This window comes from Porites lutea, chromosome 2, assembly GCF_958299795.1.
Source record: "Porites lutea chromosome 2, jaPorLute2.1, whole genome shotgun sequence".
In the NCBI taxonomy this organism is placed as follows: domain Eukaryota; kingdom Metazoa; phylum Cnidaria; class Anthozoa; order Scleractinia; family Poritidae; genus Porites; species Porites lutea.
This window is the reverse complement of record NC_133202.1, coordinates 19335261-19354538: the sequence shown is the minus strand read 5'-3', so window position 1 is coordinate 19354538 and position 19278 is coordinate 19335261.

Below are 19278 nucleotides of genomic sequence, written 5' to 3'. Positions count from 1 at the left end.
GCAAACTGGGCGATGTGGTCGACGAGTCACTCGTCCGAACACTGGGCGTTGTGGTGGACCAAGGCACTGCTCGACACGCTGGCTAACACTGTAGCAGAGGTAGCGGCCAAGACACTTGACAACAAACCGGGCGATTGTGAGGCCAAGGCACTAATCGACTCCTTGGCTGTGACGCTACAAGAGGCCAAGGTTACGACACTTAGCATACACACTGGGTGAAGTGAAGGCACAGGAGATGGTCGAGACGCTGGCTAACACGCTGAAAGAGACACAAACTCTTTAATACACAATGGGCAATGTGGTGGCCGAGGTACTAATCTTCGCGCTGAATGAGACGGAAGCATAGGCGGAGGCCGAGAAACGCGGCGAAAAACTGGGCCATGTGAAGGGCGATGCACTGGTCCAACAGCTGGCTGACACGCTAGCACAGAAGAAGGCTGCGACATTTTGCGTCACACCGGGCGTCGCGAAAACTGAGTTATTGGTCCACAGACTGGCTTACACTTTTGCGGAGGAAGAGGCCGAGAAACTTGGCAACACTTTGGGCGATGTAGGGGCAAGCACTGGTTACTTTAGGCGAGGCTACCTGATAAGCTAGCCAAGGCGAAAGCCAAGACACTGGGCTAAATACTAGGCGATGTGGCCGCAGAGGCAATTGGTAACTCGCTGACTAACAAGCTACTAGAGGTGGAGGCAGAGGCACTTGGCGACACACTAAGCGATGTGCAGTGCAAGGCACTGGTCGACACGCTGGCTGCCGAGCTAGAAGAGGCGGGAGGCTGAACACCTTCCGACACAATGGGCGATGTGAGGGCCGAGACAATGGTCGACATGCTTGCTATAAAATCAGCAGAGGCGAAGGCCGTGACACTTGCCGACACACAAGTAGATGTGATCGCCGAGGCACTAGTGGACACGCTGCCCGACACGCTAGAGGAGGCGAAAGCAAAGACACTCGGCGACACAGTTAGCGTTGTGGTCGAAGACTCACTGGTCGAAATACTGATGGATGTAGGGGCTGAGGCACTGGTCGACAAGCTTCCTGACACGCTTGCAGACGCTCGCAGAGGTACAACCCGAGACACCTTCGATCTGGAGGCTGACACACTAACAGAGGCAGAGTTTGAAAGACTTTTCGCCACACTGGGTGATGTAGACGCCAGGGGGCTAGTCAAAAGGTAGCTGACGCGCTAGCAGAGGCGAAAGCCAAGAAACTTGGCGAAACATTGGGCAAGGTGGAGGCCGAGGCACTGGTCGACACGCCGGTTGACACTCTAGCACACGGGAAGAGCGAGGCACTTGGTGACACACTGACTGACATGGTAGCAGTAGTGGAGGCCAGGACTATTGCGGACACACTTGGCCATGTGGACACTGAGGCACTAGTCGACAGATGGGTAACAAACTAGCAGGGGCGGAGGCCGAGACTCTCGGTCCCACACTGGGCGATGTGCAGGCCAAGGCACTGGTCGACACGCTGGGTATCACTCTAGCAAAGGCAAAGTCCGAGCATTTCACTACACACTGGGGGATGTGGAGCATTATGCACTGGTCGACACACTGGCTGACTTACTAGCGGCGGTGGAGGTGGACGTCAAGACTCTTGGTGACACACTGATTAATGAAGAAGCCGAAACACTGGTCGACGCTGTGGCAGACAAGCTTACAGAGACGGAGGCCGAGACACTTTGCGACAAAATGGGCGATGTGGAGGCCAACCTACCGATCAAGACGCTAGATCACACGCAAGCAGAGGCAGAGGCCAAGACATTTGTGGACACATTGGGCTATGTGCAGGTCCAGGCATTGGTCGACACGCTGTTTGAGAATTCAGCAGAGGCGAAGGTGGAGACTCTTGGTGACACACTGGGTAATCTAAGGGCTGAGACACTTGGGGACATTCTCGATTACAGTCCACCAGAGGCGGAGGCCGATACAATTGGACAGAGACAAAGTCGACACTGTCGTTGAGAGGCTAGCAGAGGTGGGGGTCGAGACTCCTTTGCAACACACTGGCTGACAGGCTGGCTTTGGTGGAGGAAGTAGATAGTTCCCGACACATTGGCCAAAGAGGAATTCCTGGTGCTGATGGACACATTTTCTGAAAGGCTAGAAGAGTTGGAGGTCAACCCGACTAGCCACACATTGGTAGAGATGAAGGGTCAGTGGCTGGTCATCACACTGACTGACAGGATAGCAGAGGGTCGTAATTGAGCAAAGTGAGCACTTCACGGTGTGACCTCAAAAATGTTTCTGTGATAAGAGGAACCATAAGGCTAGCTGAAAACGATGATTCAAAGGTGTGCGACAGTATTTTGCAAATTGAGCATCTCTTGGGACGTAATAAGGTTAAGTGAGGATTTTACCGTACGAGCTCAAAGATTTCACTGTGATGATAAGCACTGTGAGACTAGCTGAAAACGATGATTTGAAAACGCCTGGCAGCATTTTCTGAGTCGTTATGAGGTTAACTGAGGATTTTTCAAAAATAGCTTTAAAATGTCGCTTTGTTGAGAAAAACTGTGAAAATACCCAAAAACGATGTTTGGAGGCATATGACACTGTCTTGTAAATTGGCCATCTCTTGGGTCGTTATGGGTTACGTGAGGATTTCACGGTAACAGCCTTAAAATGTCGCGCTAATGATAAATACTGTGAGACTGGCTGAAAACAATAATTTGGGGGTGTTTGACTTCATTTTGTAAATTGGCCATGTCTTGAGTGGTAATGAGGTTATGTAAAGATTTCACCGTGGTGCTCCAAAGTGTCGCTCTAATGATAAGAACCATAAGACTAGCTCAAAACAATGATTTAGAGGTGTGTGACAGTATTTTGCAAAATGACAATCTTTTGGGTCGTAACAGGGTTTAGTGAGCATTTCACCGTAAGAGCTGCAAAATATCAGTCTGATAATAAGCTGAGCACAGCAATACTAGCTCAAAACGATGATTTGGAGGCGTCAGGACCCTATTTGCAACTGGCTATATTATTGGTCGTAATGGGCTCAAGTGAGTATTTCATAGTAAGAGCTCAAAACTGTCGGTCCAATGAGAAGTACAATAAGACTACAGTAGCTGAAAACAATAATTTATAAACATAGAGTAGCATTGGCAATCGTTTGAGTAGTAACGCCCTTAAGAAAGAATTTTAATGGAGGAGCTCAAAAATGTTACTTACTGATAAGCCCAGTAAGAGTAACTCGAAACCATAATTCAGAGGTGTGCGAAGGTGTTTTGAAAATTGCCCATCTCTTAAGTCGTAATGGGACTACCTGAGAATTTCACTGTAAGACCACGGAAAAATGTCAATCTGATGAGCTGTGAAACTAGCTGAAAAAAATCGGTCGCACACGTCTGAGAGCACTTTCCAAATTGGCCATCTTTTCGAGCAATGCAGTTAAATGAGAATTTCAATAGAAGAGCTCCAAAATGTCACTTTGATAATACTAGCTTAAAACAATTATTCGAAGACGTCTTAGAGCATCTTGCAAATTAGCCATCGTTTCAGTCTTTATGAGTTTAAGATGCAATTTCACAGGTGAACCTTCAAAATGTCGCTCTAATGAAAAATACTGTTAGACTGGAGCCATCTGAGAGTATTCTAGCATATTGGTTATCTTTTGGGTCCATATGGCGTTAAGTGACCATTTCACGGTTAGAGCCACAAATGTGGATATAATCATAAGTACTTTGAAACTGGCTAAAAACCAACATTTGGAGGCGTCTGACAGCATTATGCAAATTGTCCTTTATTTGAGTGGTAATAAGTTTAACTGAAGATTTCAACGTAAGAAATCTAAAAAGTCGTTCTAATGATAAGGACCACAAGACTAGCTGAAAACGATGATTCAAAGGTGTATGGCAATGTTTTGAATTAAAAAAAAATACCACCCTCATAATAAGCTGATAACCGCAGTAAGACTGGCTGAAAACAATGAATTGGAGTTGTCCGACAATATCTTGCATCTTGGCCATCTTTTTGGTCGTTTTGGGGTTTAGCAGCTTGAAAATATCGCTCTGATGATAAGCACCTTATGACTACTTGAAAACGATGATTAAGAGACGTGTGACACTATTTCACAAATTCGCCATCTCTTGGGAGAAAGTAAAGATTTTACCGTAAGAGCTCCAAATGTCTCTCTGGTGATAACTACCGTAAGACTAGTTGAAAACTATGATTTGGAGGAGACTGACACTATCTTGGAAATTAGCCAACTTTTGAGTTGTAATACAGTTAAGTTATGGTTTCATTGTAAGAGCTCAAGAATAAAATTGTAATAGAATCATCCTCAAAAGGTTTTCAAACGCCAATTACAATGGTATGAATTTATCAAATACTAAACTACTTGAGTTAGAAATGATAAATATAAGAAAATAATAATTTTGTGAAAAAACTTGCTCTAAAAGTTGCACTTTCATAGCTTGCTTGAAAGACTGCAAGGAAACGCATTGCTTTATGTCATTGTCTAAATTGTTCCAAATACTAGTTCCTCTATGTGCGTTGGCCAGAGGCAGTTCTATACAATAATATCTCTAATAAATCACGCTTGCGGGTGTAGCGAACATAGATGCTGAAGGCTTTAGTTAGTTTCTCTACCACATGTTTAGGTGCGAGGTTCTTGAAATATTTGTAAGTTAACACTGAGTCCCTATAATAGAGTAATTGTTTGACAAAAAACCAGTTAAGTTGGCGGACTAGAGGAAGAACGTGGTCAAATTTCCCAGAATTCGTTACAATTTTGCTCGCAAAGTTCTGAATTTACAATAATTTGTTCAAGTTTGAGTTGAAGTATTGGACCAGGCTAAAAACTAATGATGTAATCAACAGCTTAAGTTTCTCTTTGTCAAAGTTTTCTTTAACTCTATTTATTTGATATAGGTAAAAAAACAAGGAAGAGACTGTTTTTGAAATATGATGGTTGTAAGTCAAGTGAGGATCTAAAAAGACTCCTAACTCCTTGACTGAGGCGGCAGGTTTTAATGTCGCGCCGAGAAATGACACGCTGACGTTCTGTGGTAGCCTGTTTAACATCTGTCGGGTTCCAAGGAAGAGGAGCTTGGTTTTATCTAGGTTTAAGAGTAAGTGATTCTCACAGCGCCACTGGGCTACGCTGAGAAGATCTTCTTCCAGGTTTTCAATAGCTGCATCCAGTTCTGTCAGCAGAAGAGACAGGAATAACTTCGAATCATCAACGTAGGAACTTCATGGGTGATTGGCAGAGTATCCGGTTGACAGTCGAGGGCGAGGCTCCTACGATGGAGAGTTTGTGAAGTAGTCTTGCATGGTCAATGCCCTCGAAAGCTTTCGAGAGGTCTAGTATGACTAGAGCAGTAATCTGCTTTTTGTCCATTGCTTCAAATACACTATTCGTGAGCTGGATATTTAAGGTCTCTGTAGAGTGTGCTTTGGTGGGACGTAAGGCGTTTGTTGTCTTTAAGGTAGATATTGAATTGACTCAAAATAATTTTCTCACATTTTGGATGCAACAGTTGGAAAAGACAATGGTCTGTTATTGGCTCCTTATTCAAGATTGCCGTCTTTGAGAATAAAGAATATAGATAAGCACCATAAGACTGGTTGGAAACGATTATTAAGACCCGTGGCATTATTTTGCAAATTTGCCAGGTTTTGAAAAAACGTAAAATAAGGATTTCTCGGTAAGAGCTCATTAATGTTGCTCTAATAAAAACCACCATAAGACTAGGTGAAAACAATAATTTGGAGACGTAGAGGAGCACTGGCCATCTTTTAAGTAGTAACGCGCTTAATTGAGAATTTCAACGGAGAGGCTCTATTATGTCGCTCTGGTGATAAGAACTGTTAGAGTGCCCCGAACGATGATACAGAGGCGCGCGACAGTATTTTGAAAACTGGCGATCTTTTAAGTCGTAATGGTGTTAAGTAAGAATTTCACAGTAAGACCTCAGAAAATTGTCGCTCTAATGATTGTGAAACATGCTGAAAACAATCCTTTGAAGACGTCAAACAGTAATGTTGGTAAGTGAGCATTGAAGAGGCAGTCTCCCTAAAAGCAGTTCACTCGATTTCGCGACAAAATATACTTTTCCTTTATTTTTTGTCGGTGAAGATTTTAGTAGGTATATACTAAAATCGCTATTTTTGCTGTCAATTTCTTATTCTTAGCTCTGCTACAAACCAAAAAAGAATTGAGTCCGTCTCAGCTTCTCAGAGAGTGTTTCAAAGACTAAAATTGATGGATTTTCAAAAAAGCTTTACAAACAAACGAATGCCCCCACAAAAAATCTGTTCATTTCAGTTTTTTTAGTTAACATTCGATAGTTCACAGGAGAATAAAAATATCTTTGATCAAAACATGTTCAAGTTACAGTGGTTCAAAGAATACCTATTTTGCAGGCTTAATTCAAAACCCTGAAAGTAAGGAAGATTAAGGAAAAATATCTCAAAAGTTGCGGCCTAAATCTGGTTTTAAAATCATATCAAAGTAAAGTTCTAAGCTTATTTTTTTGGTTTATAGGCTCAGGCTTGGGGGTATCTTCTGAGATTGCAACCAACAGTAGATTATAATCTGCCATTTTGCGTATTTTTATAATTACTGGCCGTGTCAGGTGTAATGATTGTACAGGTTAAACGTTCCACGAAATTGCCTCTTTTGACACTTGAATTCGTCTCCGGCCTCTAAAAGAAAGTAATCAAGCTTCTTTGAGTACTTTTGAATCGAAAGAGATATATTAACAGGGATGGTCATGCCACGATCAACTGGCGGGCGCCGTCGGCGGTCAAAATCTTTGTGATAAACAAAATTTCCGTTTCTCTCCAGAAAAAAAGCCCTAATTGATAAGTTTTTCCTCCTTAAATTGCACAAAATGCGTATCACACCGAGGAATTTGTATTGGGAATGAATCATTACTTTCACGGCATGGACTCCGCCCTTCAACACCATCACAGGTTGACAAGGTCCTGCCTTTGCTTATAGTGCTCATACAGAGCCCACTGCGCCTGTTCTCTAACGACTCTAGCAAATTGTAAAGCTTCCGAAGGTATATTATCCTTAAAGCTCGCATTTGGACCCGCTCTATTGAACTAGCCAGATGGGCAGGAAGGGCGTTATATCAAGCCACGCAACATTGTACTGTAGGACGGAACGTAGGAGAGCGACGCAGATAGCCGCAAGGTCCACTGCACCGATTTCCTGGGGAGACACCTCCGCCCCCGGGAACGAACTGTTTTGAGTGCTTGTTGATCAATTCGTAAAGGGGGTAGCTGAGGGTCGTTTTACGAAACACAGCCGTGGCTCTTTACACTTTTTAGCTTTAAGCTTCATCAAGAAAAATTTGGGGACGCAGATGGAAATTGACAGGGGCACTTCTTAATTTTTTTTGGGCTTAGGTGTCTCATCAGATCCTATAACAAGTACTGGAATATATTCTCCAGTTTTGTCACGCTGAAAGCTACTTGAACTGGAAGAACGGTACTTCATACACGCTTCATCAAGCAATATTGGTGCAGTTTGGAAGAAATTGGGATTATGAAACAGTTTGCTGAGAAACAACACACCCAGATAAACTGTATAACTTTCGGTTCATTGCAATTCGGTCATGCAAGTCTAATCCGGCAGATTCCCTCTTTTGCCAGCCCATGCGAACTTTTGGTCAGCATATTTCGATCACTATGACAACGTACATTTACATAAAAAAATTGTCTTAATATCAAAAATTTAGAAAAAAAAGATAATTTATATCCTTATCGTGGCACGAAAATTCCGTAAACCTGAACAAAAGTGAGCCCGGATACCTGAAAAGCTAAAACCCCCGGCCAGGCCTCTCTACTTTAGAACGTCAAAATCACGTCACCGGGATGTCAACAAGATGACACATTAAAATACTATACATGGAAACTACAAGACTCCCTGTAGGTGCATTTTTTAAAGACTATTATTGCATCCGTTCTTTGGAAACGTTTTTGTCGTACTAACTATTTTGGCCTCTTATATGGGTCATTCTAAGTTGACAGCATAAGAGATTAAAGACCAGGCATCACAGGCCATCCCACCAGGTTCCTAATCTAAATGGTTGCACTGGCGATTTCACTTCTTTAAGCAACAAACTTGAAAAACAAGAATCAAATTTGTCAAGCCCGAGAAATGAATTCTCATGTGCACCAATTTCAATTAGCGACCTGGCAGGTTGGGGCAAAAGCGTTGGTAGGTCAACTCCCTAATCCTTTATACTGTGCATGGATTTTATAAATGTACCATATAAGAGGCCAAAATAGTCATCACAAAAAACTGGTTTGAAATGAACGGATAAAACAGGGTTCGAAAAAAGCACCTAAAGCCAACCTTACAGCTCGCTGGCCTTCTGCTTACTTGGTTTTTAGAAAACGTTTTAAAGGAAGGGATTAATATAGCATGCAAGGCGTATTTTGCTGTGCGATCGATCTGAACTTTCGACTGACCGAGAGTTGGGGCAAGTCAAAAAGAGATTCCAAGGGAGAGGTTGCCTGCCTCTCCTCATCGGGTCGCGCGTTAAAAAGCGTGGGTGGGCTAAGATTAATAAGGCCAGTGGTACCATGCCGTAGAATGATCCATAACCAATACAAATTCCTCGGTGTGATACGCAATTTGTGCAAATTAAGGGGGAAAAACTCATTCAATAAGGGAATTTTTTTCTGGAGAGAAACAGAAATTTCGTTTATTACGAAGATTTTGGCCGCCGACGGGTTACGTAGCCTCGTGACCTTAACATTACATGACAAATCACGCTATGATTTGATTTTGAAAATTAACGAAACTGCATAACTTCAGCTGGCTAGATAGACTTCTTCCATCAAGAATCTAAAGTAAAAGTAAGCGTCTTATTTACCGAGAACAGATAAAACGGTAAATGACTACAGTCGACTCCCGATAACTCGACCCTTCAAGCGAAATTGAAAAAAGTTCGAGTTGTCGGGAGTTCGAGTTATCGGGAGCTCGAAGAAAATAGCCGGAAGTAAGTTGAAAAACAGTTTTTACTATACAGTGAACATTTTAATCAAATTTTATTGTAGAAATGATAAGTGAAATTGGAAAGATACTTTCAGATTATAAATCACAACGTATAACGTAACAAAACATAGTCTAAATAGAGCCTGCGTTTTACTGTTTTGAGAAGTAAAGCTGTTTCACGTTAGATTTGTGAGAAACAACATCAGTCTCCACTAGTGAACTATATCTGCAACACGTCAATGGGACTTCAAAATCCAATGTTTCGGACGCTAGTACACTGTTTTTCCCGACTTTTTAAGCGCTCAAAACATGGTACGAGTTTTCGAGGGTAAAATTTTATAGAAAATGAACTGAGGGGAAACGAAAATTGGTTCGAATTAGCGGGAGTTCGAGTTATCGAGGGTTGAAGTTACCGAGGGTAAAATTACAGTAAATGTATGGCGGAAATCCAGGGGAAATCGATTTTGGTTCGAGTTAGCGCGAGGTTGGAGTTAGCGAGGGTTCGAGTTATCGGGAGTCAACTGTAATTGTTTTTGTTGTGTGCCAAACGTTTTTAAACAGCCTGATTATTACAATAATTTATGCACCGTGGTGAAATTCACTCTGAAATTGCGGAAAGAACTTAAAATTCTACGTTGCCTTTCTTGTACATGTTTTGTGTCCCGGGGTAGTGATATTTATTTTCATTACTTAGAGAGCTTGGATCAACTTCTGATCTAGAAAATTCTATTAAAAACATTGTTTACTGTTCAGTGCAGGTAGTTACAAGACGACGGCGCCCGCCAGTTGATCGTGGTAATCAATAACATGCACGACCATCCCTGTTAATATATCTCTTTCGATTCAAAAGTACTTAAAGAAGCTTAATTACTTTCTTTTAGAGGCCGGAGACGAATTCAAGCTTCGAAAAAGGCTATTTCATGGAACTTTTAACCTGTACAATCATGACATCTAACATGGCCAGTAATTATGCAAATACACAAAATGGCAGATTATAATCTACTGTTGGTTGCAAAAACAGAAGATACCCGCAAGTCTGAGCCTATATACTAAAAAAAATAAGCCTAAAACTTTACTTGGATATGTTTTTTAAACCAGATTTAGGCCGCAACTTTTGAGATACTTTCCCTCAACTCTACTTTACTTTCAGGGTTTGGATTAAGCCTGCAAAATAGGTATTCTTTGAACCACTGTAACTTGAACGTGTTTTGATCAAAGAAATTTTTATTTAGCCTGTGAACTATCGAACGTTAACTAAAAAACTGAATTGAACAGATTTTTTGTGCGGCCATTCGTTTGTTTGCAACACGCTTTTCAAAATCCATCAATTTTAGTCTTTGAAACACTCTCTGAGAAGCCGAGACGGACTCAATTCGTTTTTGGCTTGTGGCAGAGCTAAGTATGAGAATTTGACAGCAAAACTAGCGATTTTAGTATATACCTACTAAACCTTCTTCATCGATAAAAAATAAAGGACAAGTATTTTTTGTCGCGAAATCGAGTGGACCGCTTTTAGGGAGACTGCCTGTTAACCATAAGAGATCTTAAATGTCGCTCTCGTGATCACCATTATAAGACTGGCTGAAAATTTAGAATTAAAGGCATCTGACAGTATCTTGCAAATTGACCATCTTTGGACTCGTAATAGGGTTAAGTTACGGTTTTGCAGTAAGAGCTCGAAAATGTCGCTCTGGTGATAAGCACAGTAAGACTATCTAAAAACGATGATTCAGAGGCATGCGACGGTATTTTGCAAATCGGCCATCTCTTGCGTCGTAATGAGGTTAAGTGAGCATTTCATCGTAAGAGCTCCAAAATGTTGCTCTGGTGATAAGCACAGTAAGACTACGTAGAAACGATGATTTAAAGGCATGTGGGAGTATTTTTCAAATTGGCCTTGTTCTGGTTTGTAATATTTTTAAGTGAGCATTTTAAGAGCGCCAAAACATCGCTGTGGTAATACGGACAGTAAAACCACTTGCAAACGATGATTCAGAGGTATGTGACACTATTTTGTAAAATTGCCATCGTTTGGGTCGAAATGAAGCTAAATGAGCATTTCACCGTTAGAGCCTCAAAATGTGATAAGCACAGTAAGACTATCTAGAAACGATGATTCAGAGGCATGTGAGAATATTTTTCAAATTGGCCTTCCTTTGGTTTGTAATTGCGTTAATTGAGCATTTCATCGTAAGAGCTCCAAATTATCGCTGTAATGATAAGCTGATGATAAACAGTAAGATAAGCTAAAAATGATGACTTGAAGGCTTGTGACAGAATCTTGCCGATTAGCCATCTTTTGGGCCGTAATGTGGCCAAGTGAGCATTTCACCGGAAGAGTTCCAATTTGTTTCTCGAATGAAAAGCACTATAAGGCTAGCTGAAAACGATGTTTTAGAGACGGGAAAGTATTTTGCAATTTGGCCGTTTCTTGAGGCGTAATAAGGTTAAGTGAGTATCTCACCGTAAGAGTTCCAAGTGTCCCTCTTGTGATAACAACCATAAGACTGGCTAAACACGCGTGTGACATTATATTGTAAGATTGGCCATCTTTTAACTCGCAATGAAGTTAAGTGAGCATTTCACCGTAAGAGCTCCAACATGTCAGTCTCATGATAGGCAATGTCAAACTGGCTATCTTGCAAATTGGCCATCTTTGCTGTCATAAAATGATTACCTTGAGATCAGGCTCAATATTAGTTTTGCTTTTAAAAAAAAACTTTCCGGCGGGCAAGGCAAAACGAAAAAACAGCCTGATACAAACCTTCGACGAAATGTCTGCCGCCCTCTTTTTGATTGATTGATAATGGCTGAATCGGCCAACCAAAATTACTTCTGTTATTTGTTTTCTTTAGTATGCAAATTTTTCATACGTCGAAAAACTGCAGTCTCGCTGACCTAAAAAAAGGTTTTACCTTTTGACAGTTATTCAGACACGTGTGACAGTATTTTCCAAATTGACCATCTATTGTTTCGTAATGAGGTAAGGTAAGCATTTCGCCCTAAGAGCTCGAAAATATCGCCCTGGTGATAAGCACAGTAAGACTATCTATAAACGGTAATTCAGAGGCATGCGAGTGTATTTTGCAACTTGGCCATGTCTTGGGTCGTAATAAGGTTAAGTGAGGATTTCATCGTAAGATCTCCAAAATGTTGCTCTGGTGATAAGCACAGTAAGACTACCTAGAGACGATGATGTAGGGGCATGTAAGGATATTTTTCAAATTGGCCTACTTTTGGTTTGTAATAGGGTCAAGTGAGCATTTCATCCTAAGAGCTCCAAAATGTCGCTTTGGTGACAAGGACAGTAAAAACTACCTGGAAACGCTGATACAGAAGCATGTGACACTATTTTGTAAAATTGCCATCGTTTGGGTCGAAATGAAACTAAGTGAGCATTTCACCGGCGTTAGAGCTTCAAATTGTCGCCCTGGTGATAAGCACAGTAAGACTACTTAGAAACCATGATTTAGAGGGATGTGAGAGTATTTTTCAAATTGGCCTTGTTTTGGTTTGTAATTGCGTTAAGTGAATGTTTCATCGGAAAAGCTCCAAATTGTCGCTGTAATGATAAGCTGATGATAAACAGTAAGATAAGCTAAAAATGATGACTTGAAGGCTTGTGACAGTATCTTGCCGATTAGCCATCTTTTGGGCCGTAATGTGGCCAACTGAGCATTTCACCAGAAGAGTTTCAATTTTTTCTCGAATGAAAAGCACAAAAAGGCTAGCTGAAAACGATATTTTAGTGGCGGAAAAGTATTTTGCAATTTGGCCGTCTCTTGAGGCGTAATAAGGTTAAGCGAGTATTTCACCGTAAGAGTTCCAAGTGCCCCTGTTATGACAACAACCATAAGACTGGCTAAAGACGCGTGTGACTGTATATTGTAAATTGGCTAACTTTTGGGTCGCAATCAAGTTAAGTGAGCATTTCACCGCAAGAGCTCCAGCATGTCAGTCTCATGATAAGCAATGTCAAACTGGCTAAAAACGATTCTTTGGAAGCGTATCACAGTATCTTGCAAACTGGCCATCTTTCTGGTTGTAATGTTGGTAAGTGAGCATTTCACCGTTAGAGCTGCAAAATATCTCACTGAATATAAGCATCGCAAGACTAGCTTAAACGATAATTTGGAGGCGTCTGACAGCATCTTGCAAATTGCCCGTCTTGTGAGTGTTAATAGGGTTAAGTTAAGATTTCACCGTAAGAGGTTTACAATGTCGCCCTGATGATAAGAACCATTTGACCAGCTGACAACGATTATTTAGACGCGTGACAGTATTTTGCAAATTGCCCACGTTTTGGGAGTTAATGAGGCTAAGTGAGACTTTTCTTGGTAAGAGGTTCAAAATAACGCTTTTGTAATAAGCACGGTTAGACTACCTAGGAACGATGATTCAGGGGCATGTGATAGTATTTTTCCAACTGGCCATCTTTTGGCTCGTTATGAGATTGAAACGTCAAAACGTTAAAACGTCTCTTTGATGAGAAGCACCATAAGAAAAACGATAATTCAGAGGCGTGTGAAAGTACTTTGAAAAATGGCCCTTTCGTGGGTCGTAATAGTGTTAAATGGGAATTTTACCGTAGGAGCCCCAAAATGTCGCTCTGATGATAACCGTCGAAAGACTAGCTGAAAACGATGAGTTGGAGGCGTCTGACAGTATCTTGCAAATTGGCCATCTTTTGAGTTGTAATAGCATTAAGTTAAGATTTCCCTTTAAGAGGTCCAAAATGTCGCTCTAATGATAAGGACCATCAAACTGCATGAAAACGATTATTAAGACGCGTCCGACAAGCATCTTGCATTTTGGCCATATTTTAGGTCGTTTCTCGGTTTAGTGAGGATTTCACCGAAACAGCTTGGTTATATCGCTGTGATGATAGGCACCTTAAGAGTTGTTGAAAACGTTGATTCAGAGACGTGTGACCCTATTTTACAAATTGGCCATCTCTTGGGTGGCAATAGGGTTAAGTGAGGATTTGAAAGTAAGAGCTCGAAAATGTCGTCGCTCTGATAATAGCCACCGTAGGACAAAATGAAAGCAATGATTTGGAGGCCTCTAATAGTATCTTGCAAATTGGCCATCTTTTCGGTCCTAATGTTGGTAAATGAACATTTCACCGGAAGAGCTCCAAAATGTAGTTCTGATAACCATCGAAAGACTAGCTGAAAACGATGATTTGGAAACGTCTGACAGTATCTTGCAAATTGGCAATCTTTGTAGTTGTCGTGTCTTTTTCCCGCGAATTTTAATTATGTTAATGTATTTTCTTTGTTTTCGAGCACGTGACATAGTTGTAATGCAGTCGGTCACAAAATTTAGAGCCTAAGCGTCGATGTTTTCGCGTGGATTCTATTTTCTTCTTTGTAGCTCGATAGTTCAGTTTGATGCGGTTGCATGAACAAGTTTTTTCAAGTATCGAGTATCGTCGATGAATTTGTATTTGCTCGTGAAGGAGCGGCGAAAGGAAACGGTGGATTAAACAGGATTTACCTACGACGCGTGGACTAGTAATTTGTGCCGAGTGTGATCTTCTCGTCGAAGTATCCCACAGCAGTCATAAAATGATTAACCAAATATCAGGCTCAATTTTCGTTTCCCCTTGTAAATAACATTCCGGCAGGCACGGCGGAACGAAAAAGACATCCTTATACAAATCTTTTACGAAATGTCTGCCCGTCCCTTTTTTGATTGATTGACAATTGCTGAATCGGCCAATCAAAATTACGCCCGTTATTTGTTTTTTTAGTACACAAATTTTTCATACGTGGGGAAACTGCATTCTCGCCGACTTAAAAAATAGTTTTACCTTTTGACAGTTATTCAGACGCGTGCGACAGTATTTTCCAAATTGACCATCTATTATTTCGTAATGAGGTAAAGTGAGCATTTTGCCGTAAGAGCTCGGAAATGTCGCTCTGGTGATAAGCACAGTAAGACTATCTAAAAACGGTGATTCAGAGGCGTGCGAATGTATTTTGCATATTGGTCATCTCCTTGGTCGTAATGAGATTAAGTGAGCATTTCATCGTGAGAGGTCCAAAATGTTGCTCTGGTGATAAGCACAGTAAGACTACCTAGCGACAATGATTTAGGGGCATTTAAGAGTATTTTCAAATCGGCCTCCCTTTGGTTTAAATTGCGTTAAGTGAACATTTCATCGTATGAGCTCCAAATTATAACTGTTATGATAAGCTGATGATAAACACAGTAAGATAAGCTAAAAACGATGACTTGAAGGCTTGTGACAGTAAGTTGCCGTTAGCCATCTTTTGGACCGTAATGTGGCCAAGTGAGCATTTCACCGGAAGAGTTCCAATTTGTTTCTCGAATGAAAAGCATTATAAGGCTAGCTGAAAACGATGTTTTAGAGGCGGAAAAGTATTTTGCAAATTGGCCATCTCTTGAGGGGTAATAAGGTTAAGCGAGAATTTCTCCGTACGAGTTCCGAAGTGTCCCTTTTATGATAAGCACCATAAGACTGGCTAAAGACACGTGTGACAGTATACTGTAAATTGGCTATCTTTTGGGTCGCAATGAGTTTATGTGGGCATTTCACCGTAGGAGCTTCAAAATGTCTGTCTCATGATAAACACTGTGAAACTGGCTAAGAACGCTTCTTTGGAAGCATATGACAGTATCTTGCAAATTGGCCATCTTTTGAGTTTTAATAGGGTTAAGTTAAGATTTCACCTTAAGGAGTCCAAAATGTCGCTCTCATGATAAGCACCATCAAACTGCATGAAAATGATTATCAAGACGCGTCCGACAAGTATCTTGCATTTTGGCCATCTTTTAGGTGGTTTCTTGAGTGGTAATGCGGTAAAGTGAGGATTTGAACGTAAGAGGTCCAAAATGTCGTCGCTCTGATAATAGCCACCGTGAGACTAAATGAAAACAATGATTTGGAGGCGTCTGATAGTATCTTGCAAATTAGCCATCTCTTCCGTCGTAATGTTGGTAAGTGAGCATTTTACCGTAAGAGCTCCAAAATTTAGCTCTGATAACCATCGAAAGACTAGTTGAAAACGATGATTTGGAGGCGTCTGACAGTATATTCCAAATTGGCAATCTTTGCAGTGATGAAACGGTTAAGGCTCAGTTTTCGTTTCGCTTTGTAAATAACATTCTGGCTTTGTAAATAACATTCCAGCGGGCAAGGCGAAACGAAAAAAGAGCCTGATACAAACCTTCTACGAACGTCTGCCGCTCACTCTTTTGATTGATTGACATTTGCTGAATCAGCCAAATAAAATTACTTCCTTTATTTGTATTTTAGGATGCAAATTTTTCATACGTGGGTAAACTGCAGACTCGCTGACTTAAAAAATTATTCAGACGCGTGTGAAAGTATTTTCCAATTGACCATCTATTGTTTTGTAATGAGGTAAAGTGAGCACTTCGCCGTAAGAGCTCGAAAATGTCGCTCTTGTGATAGGGACAGTGACAGTACCTAGTAACGATGATTTGGTGATAAGTACCTAGAAACGACGATTTGAGGCATGTAAGAGTATTTTTCAAATGAACCTTTTTTTGCTTTGTAGTAGGCTTAATTAAACATTTCATCGTAAGAGCTCCAAAATGTCGCTCTGGTGATAAGCACAGTAAGACTATCTGGAAACGATGATTCAGAGGCATGCGACAGTATTTTGCAAATTGCCCATCTCTTGAGTCGTAATGAGGTTAAGTGAGCATTTTTGGAGCTCCAAAATGTTGTTCTGCTGATAAGGACAGAAAGAGTACCTAGAAACGATGAGAGAATTTTTCAAATTTTCCTACTTTTGGTTTGTAATAGGGTTAAGTGAGCATTTCATCTAAGGGTTCCAAAATGTCGCTATTGTGATACAGACAGTAAAACTACCTGGAAACGGTGATTCAGAGGCATGTGATAGTATTTGGTAAAATTGCCATTGTTTCGGTCGAAATGAAGTTAAGTGAGCATTTCACCGTTAGAGCTCCAAAATGTCGCTCTGGTGACAAGCACAGTAAGACTATCTGGAAACAATAATTTAGAGACATGTGAGAGTATTTTTCAAATTGGCCTTCTTTTGGTTTAGTAACGGCGTTAATTGAGCATTTCATCGTAAGAGCTTCAAATTATCGCTGTAATGATAAGGTGATGGTAAACACAGTAAGATAAGCTGAAAACGATGACCTCAGTTTCTTGCCGTGTAACAATCTTTTGGGTCGAAATGTTTCTCGAATGAAAAGCACCATAAGGCTAGCAGAAAACGATGTTTTAGAGGCGGAAAAGTATTTTGCAAATTGGCTATCTCTTGAGGCATAATAGGGTTAAGCGAGGATTTCACCGTAAGAGTTCCAAAGTGTCCCTCTTATGATAAGCACCATAAGACTGGCTAAAGATACGTGTGACAGTATATTGCAAATTAGCCATCTTTGGGGTCACAAAAGTGAGCATTTCACCGTAAGAGCTCCAAAATGTCACTCTTATGATAAACACTGTGAAACTGGCCAAAAACGATTCTTTGGAAGCGTATGACAGTATTTGCAAATTTGCCATGTTTTCGGTCGTAATGTTGGTAAGTGAACATTTCACCGTAAGAGCTCCGAAGTATCGTACTGATGATAACCATCGTAGGACTAGCTGAAACGATAATTTGGAGGCGTCTGACTGTGTCTTGGAAGTATCTTGGAAATTGGCCATCTTTTGAGTCGTAATTGGGTTTAGTTAAGGTTTCACCGTAAGAAGTCCAAAATGTCTTTCTGATGATAAGTACCGTAAGATTAGCTGAAAATGATGATTTGGAGGTGTCTGACATTATCTTGCAAATTGGCAATCTTTTGAGTTGTAATACGGTTAACTTATGATTTCTCTGTAGGAGCTCCAAAATGTCGCTTTAATGATAAGCACCATATGACGAGCTGAAAACGATTATTCAGACGCGTGACAGTATTTTGCAAATTGCCCACGTTTTTGGACTTAGTGAGGCTAAGTGAGACATTTCTTTGTAAGGGCTCCAAAATGTCGCTTTTGTAATAAGCACCGTTAGGCTACCTAGAAACGATGATTCAGACGAATGTGACAGTATTTTTCCTGGTATAACTATTTTACGGTATAACTGTTTACAAATCTTTGTTGTATGTTCGTATAGCATCTCAAATATATTCAAACTTCGTTGGTGACGCCTGTGCCCCCGTAATGCTGAATGTATTGCGATTATAGAAAAGATGTCGTGAGTCACTTGGTATGCTCACTTTTAAGTCCCGTGACTAGGTAGGGCAATGAGCAAACGTCAACCGTATCATGCTAATGATAAAAGTAAGGTTTCTGCGTTTACTTTAGGTGTCTTTGTTTGATCCACAAAATTGGCGCATGAAAATAAGAGTTTCCTCACCACCGCTAAATGTTTGCTTCCGGGTGGAGGTGCAACAAATCACGTGGTGCCGTTTCAGAAGAGCCTGCTGGCTGCTCATAAAGGGGTGTATAAAGGCACATTGATTGATGACTCCGTATGGCCTGAAGAAAATGATATACTTAGACGTTTTCTGAGCGACGAAGGTGCAGCTTTTACACTTCTTTGTTTTTTGAAAATAGACGAGTACGCGAGCAAAGCGAGCGCGCGAGTGAGCGCCCCTTTCGCTAGTGGTCGATAAATCCTCCGCGGTTTTTATTTTCATACGCCAAATCGACGATCTCCAAAGAGAAAATAGATCGACGATCTCTAAAGAAAAAGTAGAGGGCCTGTGAACAGGCTACGAAGGTGGTGGCTATTATTTTAGTAAACATCACAAGAGGTCTCAGGTGACTATGCCAACGTCACGAAAAGCCTACTTAACTTGTTTAAGTTTAGGGCAGGAGGAGGAGATGGGTGGGTTGGTTGGCATTGGGTTCTCCAGTAGGATCAACCCTATACATGTAAATAAAAAGACTGCTCCGGATAATATTTTGAAACTCTTCTCTCGAATTTCTAGTGTTCATACTTACAATACTCGTGCCTCGACCTCTGAACATTTTTATACAAAGAATGTCGACTCAATGTCAAACGAAATGCTTTTTCGCGTGTTGGGGTCAAAATTTGGAATGGGATACGTCAAATTCTTAAAGAAAGACCCCAAAAAACTTTTAAAAGATCACTAAAAGCAATGCTACTCGATAACATTCAAACTGAAGACTCTTATATTGATGTAGATACGATTATTGTGAAAATGAAAAAGTAATTCTCTTGTCCTTTATTTTCATTTTACTTTATTTCTAAAATTTCACTTAAATATTGTCCTTGTATTCAAGTAGAATAGTATTTATTTACTGTAAATATATTTACTCATATAACGTCTAATTTCTTTGT